Below are 12,500 nucleotides of genomic sequence, written 5' to 3' on the forward strand. Positions count from 1 at the left end.
TAGCTACCATGCTCGCTACCAGGATACATCGCCAAAATATGTTCCTGTGTAACTGTGTAATAACATTCCTGTGTTATTTGAACTCCTCCATGTTTTCCCTATGACCTATGACCTATCTCCTCTGTCTGCTCTGGGGTAGGCCAGCTGATGGAGTGGAGGCGGAGCTATCCCACATGCAGGAAGTGAGTGGTCAGCAGAGAAAGCGCATCGCCGACGTCCTGAACGGCCTCATGAGGGACCTGAGCGAGTTCAGCGCCATCGTAGGCAACGGGGAGATCAAACTGGTGCGTTCAGATCACACTCAGTCCAGAGTAGGATCTAACTGGTGCGTTCAGAACACACTCAGTCCAGAGTAGGATCAAACTTGGTGCGTTCAGCCACACTCAGTCCGAGTAGGATAAAAACTGGTGCGTTCAGATCACCCTCAGACAGAAGTAGGATCAAACTGGTGCGTTCAGATCACTCAGTTACAGAGTAGGATCAAAACTGGTGCGTTTAAGATTCACCCCTCAGTACAGAGTAGGATCAAACTGGTGCGTTCAGATCACCCTCGGTACAGAGTAGGATCAAACTGGTGCGTTCAGATCCTCCTCACACTCAGTACAGATTCATGTGTATTCAATACTTTAAACTCATACCAACATCCAACAAAGTCAACGGTGATGATTGATGCCGACACAAGATATAAAACATAACAGATCTAGATGTGGTTTCCCTTGCTTTGTATCCAATCATTATCGGCACTTGATCACATGACATCCCGTTTAGCTACCATGCTCGATACCATGATAAATATCAGCTTGGGTGATCATACATTGCACTGTTAACACGTTGGTCTGATCCAGTTTAATAGAGGGAGAGTGATACACTAAACAACAAAGGATCCGGACTAAGTTGAGATTCGAAATCCACAACAACTCAACAACCACCAAATTTTCTCCCTCTCTCTCCCTCCCCCCTTCTCCCCCCCCCCCAACTCTCTTCCCCTTCTACATGATCCTCTGCTGGTCTCTCAGCCGGTGGAGATCAGCGGGGCCATCGAGGAGGAGTCACGTGGCACGGCTGTACATCAGCAAGATCAAGTCGGAGGTGAAGAGCATGGTGAATGAAGGTGCCGCAGCTGGAGAACATGCAGCTGGAGTGCCACCGCAAGATGGAGGAGACGGGCCGCGAGCTGTCCTCCTGCCAGCTGCTCATCTCCCAGGTCAGAGGCAGCCTGGGCGGGCAGATGGGTGATGGGTGGTGGGGTGTGGCGGTGGAGGGTGGTGGTGGGGGCTGGGTGGGTAGGTGGATGGATGGATGGATGGTGGGTGGGCCAGCAGATGGGGGTGGGGGGTGGAGGGTGATGGGTGGGTGGGTGGATGGGTGGTGGTAGGGGCTGGGTGGGTAGGTGGATGGATGGATGGATGGATGGTGGGTGGGCCAGCAGATGGGTGGTGGGTGGGTAGATGGAGTGTGAACGGATGAATGGATGCATGTATTAACAATTTGGGTTTTCTGGTGAAGGATGTAGGATGGGATGGGCTGGATTGAGGGATGGATGGATTAGTGGCTGAAAGGGTAGGGTCTGGTTGAGAATGGAAATAATCAAAGTGACAATTGTAGATGCAGGTCTGAATGGATAATATGGATTTTCAAATGACTACAGGAGAGAATTTAATTCATGCTGAAAGTCTTGATCTCTATAATGACAGAAGGTTGACCTTCTGGTGTGTGTGTGTGTGTGTGTGTGTGTGTGTGTGTGTGTGTGTGTGTGTGTGTGTGTGTGTGTGTGTGTGTGTGTGTGTGTGTGTGTGTGCGTCTATCCATGTGTGTGTGTGTGTGCGTGTCTGTCCATGTGTGTGTGTGTGTTTCTGTGTGTGTTTGTGTGTGTGTGTAGCATGAGGCTAAGATCCGCTCCCTGACGGAGTACATGCAGAGCGTGGAGCAGAAGAAGAGGCTGTGGAGGAGAGCCACGACTCCCTGAGCGAGGAGCTGGCCAAGCTGCAGGACCAGGGTACACACACACATACATATACTGTATATACCTACACATACAAACACGCAGCAACACTCACATACATGCATGCACGCGCACACACACCCACGCACACACTGTATACACACGCACAGTCACACACACACGCGTGCACATACACATACACACTGTATACACACACACATACATATACTGTACATAATAATAATAATAATAAATGAAATGTATATAGCGCTTAATATACATACACATACAAACACACAGCTGCACTCACACACACAAACACACACACCGACACACACATATAATGAACCCACAAACACACGTACTCTCAGAGCTGTCTTTAATGCTCAGCTCTCTGTGTGTCCAGATAACTCAATGGCGGAGGAGAAGGAGGGAGAGAAGGGCGAGACAGAGGAGGGTAACGTCAAGGTGAGTGGGAGATCTCCTCTACCTGAGGCTGAAGCTCCAGCTCCACAGGAAATGATGTCATATGCTATGTGTTAGCCTCATTATGGCTAGCTGAAGGACTTTCACATACCACACCATACAAGTCATTCTGTTTAGTCACTAATGGTATAGGATTGTCACCATATGGACCAATATTTAGCTAAATAGATCTTTCTAAAGTGTTAACGCTAAAATGTTTTACTCCTGTATTACATTTTTGAAGTATTCTTATGAACTAGTGGTAGTGATTGGGAGTTAGTGGTTTATCGATACCATTGGTAAAACAGGGATGGAAATCATGTAGTTTCTTTGGAAAGACGCCAGTCTCTGTGGTCTCTACTGAACAGAAGCCTCCCGCCAGCAGGGGGACTCTCACCGCGGGGTCCACCACAAGCAGCTGGCCCGCCTGCGGGATGAGATCAACGAGAAGCAGAGGATCATCGACGAGCTCACTGAGTCAGTACTGCACTAACGCCTTTCAGTGATACTGACACGTGTTCACATTACTGACATTATTGTCAAGTTGTGGTCTTGTTCAAACTCGAACCCAGGAGTTGACTGACACATGCCCCGATATAATATAAATATGTTGCACTCCCGAGCAGTAAACATTCACCTTTTTCTTTACTCTATTAATTGAACGTGTGCGATACTTACAATATTATTATTTTTAATGTTCAGAAATAATTGATTAATACTAATGGTAGTGTTGAATACATGTGAAGATTTGCAACATTATCGTCTTCAACAACCATTGGTTAATCTTTCGGTTGGGTTCCCAGTCGTAACTCCAAGATGGAGATCGAGCTGGCCCAGATCCGCTCTGACTTTGAGCGTCTGAAGAGCCAGGACAACACCAAGAGCGAGCGGCTGGAAGAGCTCTCGTGAGTGTTCACAGCCAACATCTTTGTTGAGATTTTTTGCAATTTTGTGCAAGAAATTGCATTTACTGTGTAACTACTTTTGTAACTGTTTTGGCGTTTTTTCCTGTTCCGGTCAGATTCCTGCATGAGCGTCATGAGCAAACCAAACAAGACTTGAAGGGTCTGGAGGAGACTGTCGTGAGTTAGATGTTTCATTTACTTCACTTTCACATTCAACTTGATCCCAATTGAGCCTTGTTTCTAAAAATGTTTTTTTTTTTCTCTCTCTTTTTCTCTCTCTCTCTCTCTCTCTCTCTCTCTCTCTCTCTCTCTCTCTCTCTCTCTCTCTCTCTCTCTCTCTCTCTCTCTCTCTCTCTCTCTCTCTCTCTCTCTCTTTCCTTTAGGCCCGCGAACTCCAGACCCTTCACAACCTACGCAAGCTGTTTGTACAGGATTTGACGTCGCGGGTTAAAAGAGTATGTTCCATACTATAATCTTTGTCCTTTCTATTTATTTACTATTTCTGTTCGCCAACTGTTTTCTCCAACGGTTTTTGCTCCACCAGAGTTCCGAAATGGAACCGGATGATAGTGGGGGGTCTTGCACCCAGAAGCAGAAGATTTCCTTTCTTGAAAATAACCTGGACCAACTTACAAAAGTTCACAAACAGGTATGATCGACCACTGTCATGTTGATCATTTCATTATTTAAATGTATTTTCTTAAACAGTTATTTCTATTGAGGCAAGGATAAGGTGAATGATTTAAAAGATGATTTATTTTAAAATGTATCCTTTTAATCACTTCCCTTCACTTTCTTCAAACTCAAACACATACACACACAAACACACACACACACACACACACACACACACACACACACACACACACACACACACACACACACACACACACACACACACACACACACACACACACACACACACACACACACACACACCTCTTCCCTCCCCCTCTACCCCAGCTGGTACGTGACAATGCAGATCTGCGTTGTGAGCTTCCAAAACTGGAGAAGCGTCTTCGGTCTACTGCTGAGAGAGTTAAGGCCCTGGAGACAGCACTGAGGGACGCCAAGGAGGGCGCCATGATCGACCGCCGCCGCTACCAGCAGGAGGTGGACCGCATCAAGGATGCCATGCGGGCCAAGAACGCCCTCAGGCGCCCCCATGCTGCACAGATCGGTACTGCACCCTCCTCGCGACGAACGCATTTCAGACACCTTTGATTAACAGCCAAAATGGATTGCCAGAATCAATCCTAGAAGAGATACCCTGATTGGTGGGTAATGAGCCAGGGGTGGTTTAAAATCTAAATGGTCTCATACAGAGGCAGGAGCAGTCGACCTCAAACTGCTGACAAATGGCTGTGGCGTTTCCAACAAGTTACACTCAAGTTACGGCCCTTACATCTTGCCTACAACACCTTTCACAAGGAAGGAACATGACCACATAAAGAATGATTCAATAGTGTAATAAATAATCAGAGAATAGATATATATCAAGATCATTCAATTGAAAAACTCTGACTTGGACTCACTGGAAAAGCAGCGGTAGTGTTCCATCCAATGCAGTGTGCATCATTTCGTAGGCCTGAACGCGTTCCTCCAACCTCTCCTGACGTCTCTTCCTGCGTTCTCTCTCTCTCTACAGCCAAGCCGGTCCGGCCGAAGCAGCTTCCCGTCTGCTCGCCCACCAACCCCTTCTACACGTACGTGCGCGCTAACGAGCACGGCAACGCCTACAGCAACGCCCTCTTCCAGAGCGCCCTGTCCCAGAAGGCGGCCGCCGCCACCATCGCCTCCAACCCCAACTCGGTCCAGAGCAACGCGTGAGTCTGGGGGCATGCCCGGGTCTTCTGATCATAATACCGTTTGGTTCTCCTGGGTTGAGGAGTGTCACCTGAACACTAGTACACCTATAGTGTGTTTAGTGTGTCTGGGAATGTAGTGTATTACCGAAACACTAGTACACCTATAGTGTGTCTGGGGTGTCAGGGAATGTTGTGTACAGTATTACCTGTAGAAAAAGTATGAATAGAAATTCAGCATGCGTTTGAAATACAGTGTTAATATACAATACAAGCATATACATTTTTACCCTTGTACTGGGGTACATACAAACACAGACCATCAAAGACCCCGTTCCCACAGACACTGAGGGGACACACAAAAAAGCCCCACCCCCCACAAAAAAGAACACAACCCGTGAAGTTGTGAGAACATATATCTGCTAAACCAAAATGACATGGTATGAAACAGACAACATATGTTTAAAAACCGAGAAAACCCCCAAAACTGAGTTCACCCAGGCGTTTAACCCCGGTCATGACTTGAGGAAAATAGATCTATTTCTGGGTTTTCTTTTAAAATCCGCACATCGTGTATTTATTCTGGGGCCCGTATTTTTACATGGTGGAATGTGCAGTCTGTGCGTTGCTGCCTCGGTGACTTGTTGTGTTGCGGTGTCCCATGTGTGTGTGTTCTCCCCCAGAGTTTCCACAGCACTGGGCTACAGAGCGACCAGCAAGCCCACAGACATCCTAGAGTCCTTCCCCCTCAACATAGACAACGGTGAGCAGAGTCACACATGCACACACACACACGCGCAAACACATACAAACATACGCAGTTACACATTCACACACACACACACTCACTCACTCACTCACTCACTCACTCACTCACTCACTCACTCACTCACTCACTCACTCACTCACTCACACACACACACACACACACACACACACACACACACACACACACACACACACACACACACACACACACACGCACACATACATGCACATGTACTACATGCACGCACATGTACTACATACACACACATGCACACACACGCAGTCAAACACTCACACACACACATGCACACACACACACAGACACAGGCATGAGCCCGCACACTTACATGCACACGTATGCAAACATACACATATGCCAATGCACGCACGAATGCACACATGCACACTATATAAATAGATATCCTTGTGTGTGCATACATACATTCAGATGTATAGGACATAAATACACGCATACACAGACAACTATATACATATATGCACGTCCATACACACATACCTGTTTGCACACTCAAACATGTTTACACATAGATGTACATGCATTATAGGATTTGTGCATTGATTTGACATACATGCATGGATCCACACACACCCAAAACCTTCACTTTTTTGTATTGATCTTGATCTTTATTTATTAAATACTAACAATTGCTTGAATGAATTACTAAATAAATGCTTGTTACCAAACAGGTAACAAAAGTGCCACCAGTGACACGAGAGACATCAATGATAACAGGTGAGTGACTTAGTTCAGTGGAATCTAAGCTACTTCATTTGAATGTACTTCACTTCACTGGTTTTCTAAACTAATCTTTCCATCTATTGGTAATAAGGGAAGGGAAATCAGTTGAAAAAACTATATTGAGTCATTTAGGCTGAATTCTGAATATATTACTCCCATATGTGTGAGTCAGGTGGAGTAATTTAAACCTCAAAACTGGATGTTTGTGCATTTATGTCAATCAGTTGCTGGTGAGAGCAGAATGAGTGAGTGTGTGTGTCAATCATGTATTGGTGAGAGCGTAATGAGGTGAGTGTGTTTGTCACCAGGAGTGATGTGCACTGTGGCATTGAAGCCGAGGACCCAAACAGACACTACATCATTCAGCAGGAGACCGCCGCAAGTTAATCCTATGGTGAGTCACACACGCACGCGCATGCACGCATGTACGCTTGCATGCAGACATGCATGCACAATTGCACGCACAAACACACACATAGCTTCAATATATATAAAGTATATTTCACATGTTTGTTGTAAGTCCAAAAAAAATGGTTGCATAATACATTAGATTTACAATAAAGGACATGCTGTTTCATGTGATCTGTAATTCATCCACTTTCTTTCCTTCTAGATGACCAATCACTGTTCCTGTCCATGGATCCCATCCCCCAGTCTGCATGCAGCCTCTCTCTCCCACATCCCCAAAAACTCTTATTTTGATGTTGATGATGATGACGACGATGAAGCCCTCTATCCCTTGTTGTCAGCCCCCCTATAGCCCACACTTACACAGCCCGAAGGTGACTTGTCTTTCTCTCTCTCTCTCACACACACACACACACACACACACACACACACACACACACACACACACACACACACACACACACACACACACACACACACACACACACACACACACACACACACACACACACACACACACAGACTCCTGTAATCAGGTCCTGAGATCAGCCAGCTTCGCCTCTGCTTCAGTTCAGTCATCTTGTCGAAATAGTTTGTTTTCCAAGAGAACTTCACAATCACAATCGCAACAAAATCAAATGAACCGGAAACCATAGATCAAATGGTTGAATGTTATTCTTTTACTAAACCAAAATTTACAGGCACTTTCCCTGACTCTACTGAACTGAAACAGAGTTTGATCGCTAGGCCAACTTGCAAAGGTTAATTAGAAAGTAGAAACACCATGTAAATAATAGCTATATATTATATATAGTATATACTCGGGTAGGGGTTTTTGACCAGTAACTGTTTCTGTAAAGGTACAGTCACCCCAGTCTCCAAGCCAACCTGTAAGGAAGCATTGGGGCATCGTAAGGATGTTTGGTACTTTAGAGTACAACTGTGTTCCGTCAATCTCTGCATGTATGTAGCTTATAGCGGGTTAGCTTAGAATAAAAAAAACCTTTGCATGTAACCAGACTGCAGACTTCAGCGCAAGTGCTACAAATGGATAAGATGATGGCAGATAGAGAGACAACTGAGAGACCTTCCCAATTACTAAACACACGCACCATGATGCTGTCAGGAGATAGAGCTTAGTAGGCTAGATCTTTTAGCTAGTTAGCTTGATCAGTTAGCTAGTTAGAAGACAGCGATTGGATCTGATTTCACATGCTGTACTGCATAGAAGTCAGGTCCATTCCTGTCCTTTTTTCTGTGAGCTTCTGCATCTATAGTTTATAGAAAAGAATGGTTTATAAACCTATAGAGAAAAAAGGTTAATTTAGACAGACCACGTAGGAAAAAAAACTAGATATGCCCTGGCCTATAGTTTGGAATTGGGGGTAAAGCATAGAAGTATCGACAATGCAAAGAGTTAGAGGAATAAAGCTACTGTACGTGTTAGGTAATATTGTCCACGGAAACACCCACCATGCTGTCGTTCCCTGTGTGCGAGTCGCTCCACGTTTTACCAATCCTTACCAACCGTTACGTTCTCATTAACAAATAGTGTTTGTGTACTACTGATGTATGTGTAACTACTAACTCTAGGGCTTCAGGTAACAAGCTTAAGCATTATCTTTTCACATGATTACTACACACTACACATTTTAGATTGTAGTGATTCTGGGACGAACAGCAAGGCCATCCGTTGAGGTAGAACGTCATTGGTTTTTAAAAGTTTCTTAGCTGGGATACCCGTGATTGGGCGCAACTTTTCTGGCACTTAATCATATGCAACTTTCTCCGCCTACCTGGCTTCTAACCAATGAGGAAATATGATGAGATAATTGACTTATAGGCCCATACCGTCAAGACAAAACTCATAACCCTTGTAATTGTGTGTTCTCTGATTATCTCGATAGAAAAGTGAGACCCCTGAAGTTTTAAATTGTAATGAATTGTATTTAATGTACACTTAAATGCATGCTTGAATCTATTACCACCAAACAAGCATAAAGCATACATTTCCTTAAGGTGTCAAAGCATCATAAGCCAATGAGAGACTTCCATACTGCCTGCACACGTAACTGCTTTGATTCCTCTTTTAGAATCCTGACCAACCAATCAGGATAGAGGGCCCCCAGCTAAGAATTGTGTTGGGTCAGCTTTGGGGCTGTCTCATTGGACGAGAGTTGAGTACCTGTACGCAAATGTACACTGTATGTCCACAGCTATATTCCATGGATTGCGCCACTTTCTGAATAAACGGGGGGATAGTAATACACCTCAGCAGTAGAAACATGCCGCTCAGCCAAGTCGCATCGGGTTTCTAAAAGGACACCTCTACTGAAAGCTTTTCTGTTCCACATTCAAAGGTGGCCCAAACCATACGAATGATACAATCAAGTAACCAGCTTGGGGAAATCGGGTACAACATGTATAAAGGTAAAGGTTATATGAGAACAAATGAATTCATTATTATAGTAAAAGTATTTTTTACTACTGGTAAAACTGTGACAGCACTTGAGAGTCAGTCAATGTAGTCCATGTTGCCGTTTGCCGGCGTTTTTCTCGTCTCAGGGCCAACCAATCAGGATCGCGGTGGGGCACGCTTCCTTGCGGTGTCTGTGGTTTGTATTGTCAGTTACATAATTGATACTCGTGGTGTTTTTCAGAGCAAAAAGAGCAACGGTACGACCTATACATAGAAGAGCTATGTCATTGTTTTACACAGCCAGACGTGATCTATTGTAATCCTCAGCTAGCTCCTGGTCAGAGTACTTACCCAACCCAACCCCCGTCCACCCCCCCTTTATCCGTCGAGAGTGACTTCATATCTCCGGCGTAATTAACCTTTGTGGGCAAAGTATGTACTATATAGCATCACCCGTATCTCTCCACGGTCTGATTTTGGACATCTTATGATGTAGTAAATATTGCTAATCCTGTAAGTATAGCTTGTGTGCTGCCGTGTTATATTGTGAAAACTAAAGGTACACGCGCTCACTTTTTTCCGCGGCTCCTGAATGTGTACCTCTTCATTTATTTGCGTAAGCTTGAACTGTAGGGTTGTCATGAGTATGTACATCATGCATATTTCTGTATATATATATATCTACGGCCGTTAGAATGCTGTAATATCTGTGAACCGATGTGTTGTAGTAAAAATATCAAATAAACATTTAGAAACCTGGTTCCTAACAGTCATTTGTTTTTCCTCCTGTATTCGGGAAACAGTTGATATTCGTTGTAATTGAACGCTGGAGTTATGCCTTGAAATACGGTCTGGCTTGAGTGGATCAACACAATGCATATCTCCCTAGTGCTGTGACTTGGTTAGATATCATAAATCATTGACAATCTCACATTGAAAACAATCATAACAATTGTGTATAGGCCTATTAGTGTTTACAGTTTAAAGGGGTGTATACAGATGATAAACCTACCCATTTTCGTGTTTGTGTCTGTGTGTAGCCAGTCAAGTCTAACCATTATCGCTGTTGTTTAAATGACCTCTGACCTACAGCCTTAATTCATGAACCACCAACCATGTCATGAAGTGAACCCTTCTAAAGAGATAATATTACATCGTGATTATGCAATGACGAATGTCCTGCATACTGCAAAAACAAGCTGGAATCTGGGATGATATAAAAAATATTGATAATATTAAATAATACAATATCAAACATTACAAACTGCATATTACTTACTGCATATTTGACACACATGTGGTGCAGCGTATCTTTGCCTAGAAGTTAGCAACAAAACCTTCAATGAAACGTTGAGGGTTGGTGAGAGTGAGATTCGCATAGAAGGAGATTTTAGATGCAGGCTTTGTTTGAATGTGGCCCTTTCATGACCTATGCAAAGCGGGACCACAACACATATTCATATAGTCATGTTTCCTGCCCAATGCCAACCAGGAGTCATGGGGGCAGGGTAGGCTAGTGCCGGTTTGCTGACTTTTGCAGCCCTAGAGAATTCAACAAGAGAGATAATACAATAACTCCCATGACAATGTTGAACTGACTTCCTCTTTTTAGTAAAAAAAAAAAGAGAAAGAAATGAATTCCCTGATATCCACGCTGCCTGTCTTGTGTAGGAATGTCCTTTGCTTATCTTATGATGCATCCTTTCTATTACAACGCATATTTGTTCCCATGAGAAAGGATGCGCTGGTTGTAAACAGCGATAAAATATCAGGGGATATAACCAAGCTCGCAAGTTTATTTAAGTCTCATACTAAATAAATCAATTCATTTTTGTTGTATCAGGAGGGACAGTTTATTAAAATAGATAGGCCTATGCCGGATAGAGAAATTTAATTTTGACCTAATATGGTCTTCGAATGATGTCAAACTTGTTGCTTGAGTAAATTAAACGGATGGATGGGTGGATTAAAACTAATTATATCCCTACTATTTCATAGGGGCAACTTTAAACCATACCTAGGCCTACTACTTTTTAGAAGGTAGGTGTGCAGAGGCTGGTCAAGAGACTTCAAACAAACCACTAGCATTCTTTTCAACTTAACCACTGCCTTGCCGTGCATTTCGTCCCCCCCCCCCCCCCCGCCGCCCCCCACCATTCGAATCCATGCAACCAACAACCGAAGAATATCCCAATATAACTGCTACTGTGTGTAGCTCCCGGGCCCCGCCGCCCTGCGTGTCCGGAGCTGACAGCAGACACCCAGGCACCAGGAGGAGCTCACAACAACGGGACATGTCATTCCGCTGTGACTGCTGGAGACACACGACTGACAATACCATGACATAGGCAGCGGCACAACTGACGAAGCTTTTTACAGCCAACCTGTCGGATGCAGCAATATATCCCCGGCAGCGCCTAAAGACTTGGCAGTTTGCGTGTTTTGTAGTCGGCGTGGGGGACGCTTTGAAACACGATCCAGATTCCTGGACACCATGAAAAACGCTCAAGGTAGGCTTAATTAACGCGGCGCGAGCTGCGTCATTACGTTCAATTAGACGCCAAGCGTGTTAATTGTATTTGATTTGGAGTTAATTGGACTTTGTTTTATAACTTTAAGTGGTGGTATATTTATTTGGCTATCAATAGATACGACCAATGTGCTATGAACTATTGGACTATTACAGGAAATAATCGTTTTTGACTAAATAGGCCTAATGCTTTTAAAACAATATATGGCATTGGCTCTTCTTAAACTTTCCCCTACAAATTAATAGAAAATACAATTCGAATGTAAAACGATCTCACGGTCGCACCAGCCTGGCATGTTGACTTGTCACATGACGGTGTCAGATGAGCGCTGACGACCTGCGAGAGGACGATTAAGATTCCTTCTTGAAAATTATGGGATATTGTTTTTGCCCCATTAACCTATTTGGAGTAATATGTTATGAAATGTAGGCCTATATTTAGGACTCATGCATCCATTCTGTTATTAAAACTACACTGCGTGTTTGACGGTCTTTTAA

At 44.1% G+C, this 12,500-nt stretch overlaps 1 pseudogene; it reads left to right on the forward strand.

Moving 5' to 3' along the window:
- LOC130387381 (kinesin heavy chain-like) overlaps nucleotides 1–7,442 on the forward strand; it is a 15,592-nt pseudogene extending 8,150 nt beyond the window's left edge.
- The last annotated feature ends 5,058 nt before the right edge of the window (nucleotides 7,443–12,500 follow it).

Source organism: Gadus chalcogrammus, chromosome 1, assembly GCF_026213295.1.
Source record: "Gadus chalcogrammus isolate NIFS_2021 chromosome 1, NIFS_Gcha_1.0, whole genome shotgun sequence".
NCBI lineage: Eukaryota > Metazoa > Chordata > Actinopteri > Gadiformes > Gadidae > Gadus > Gadus chalcogrammus.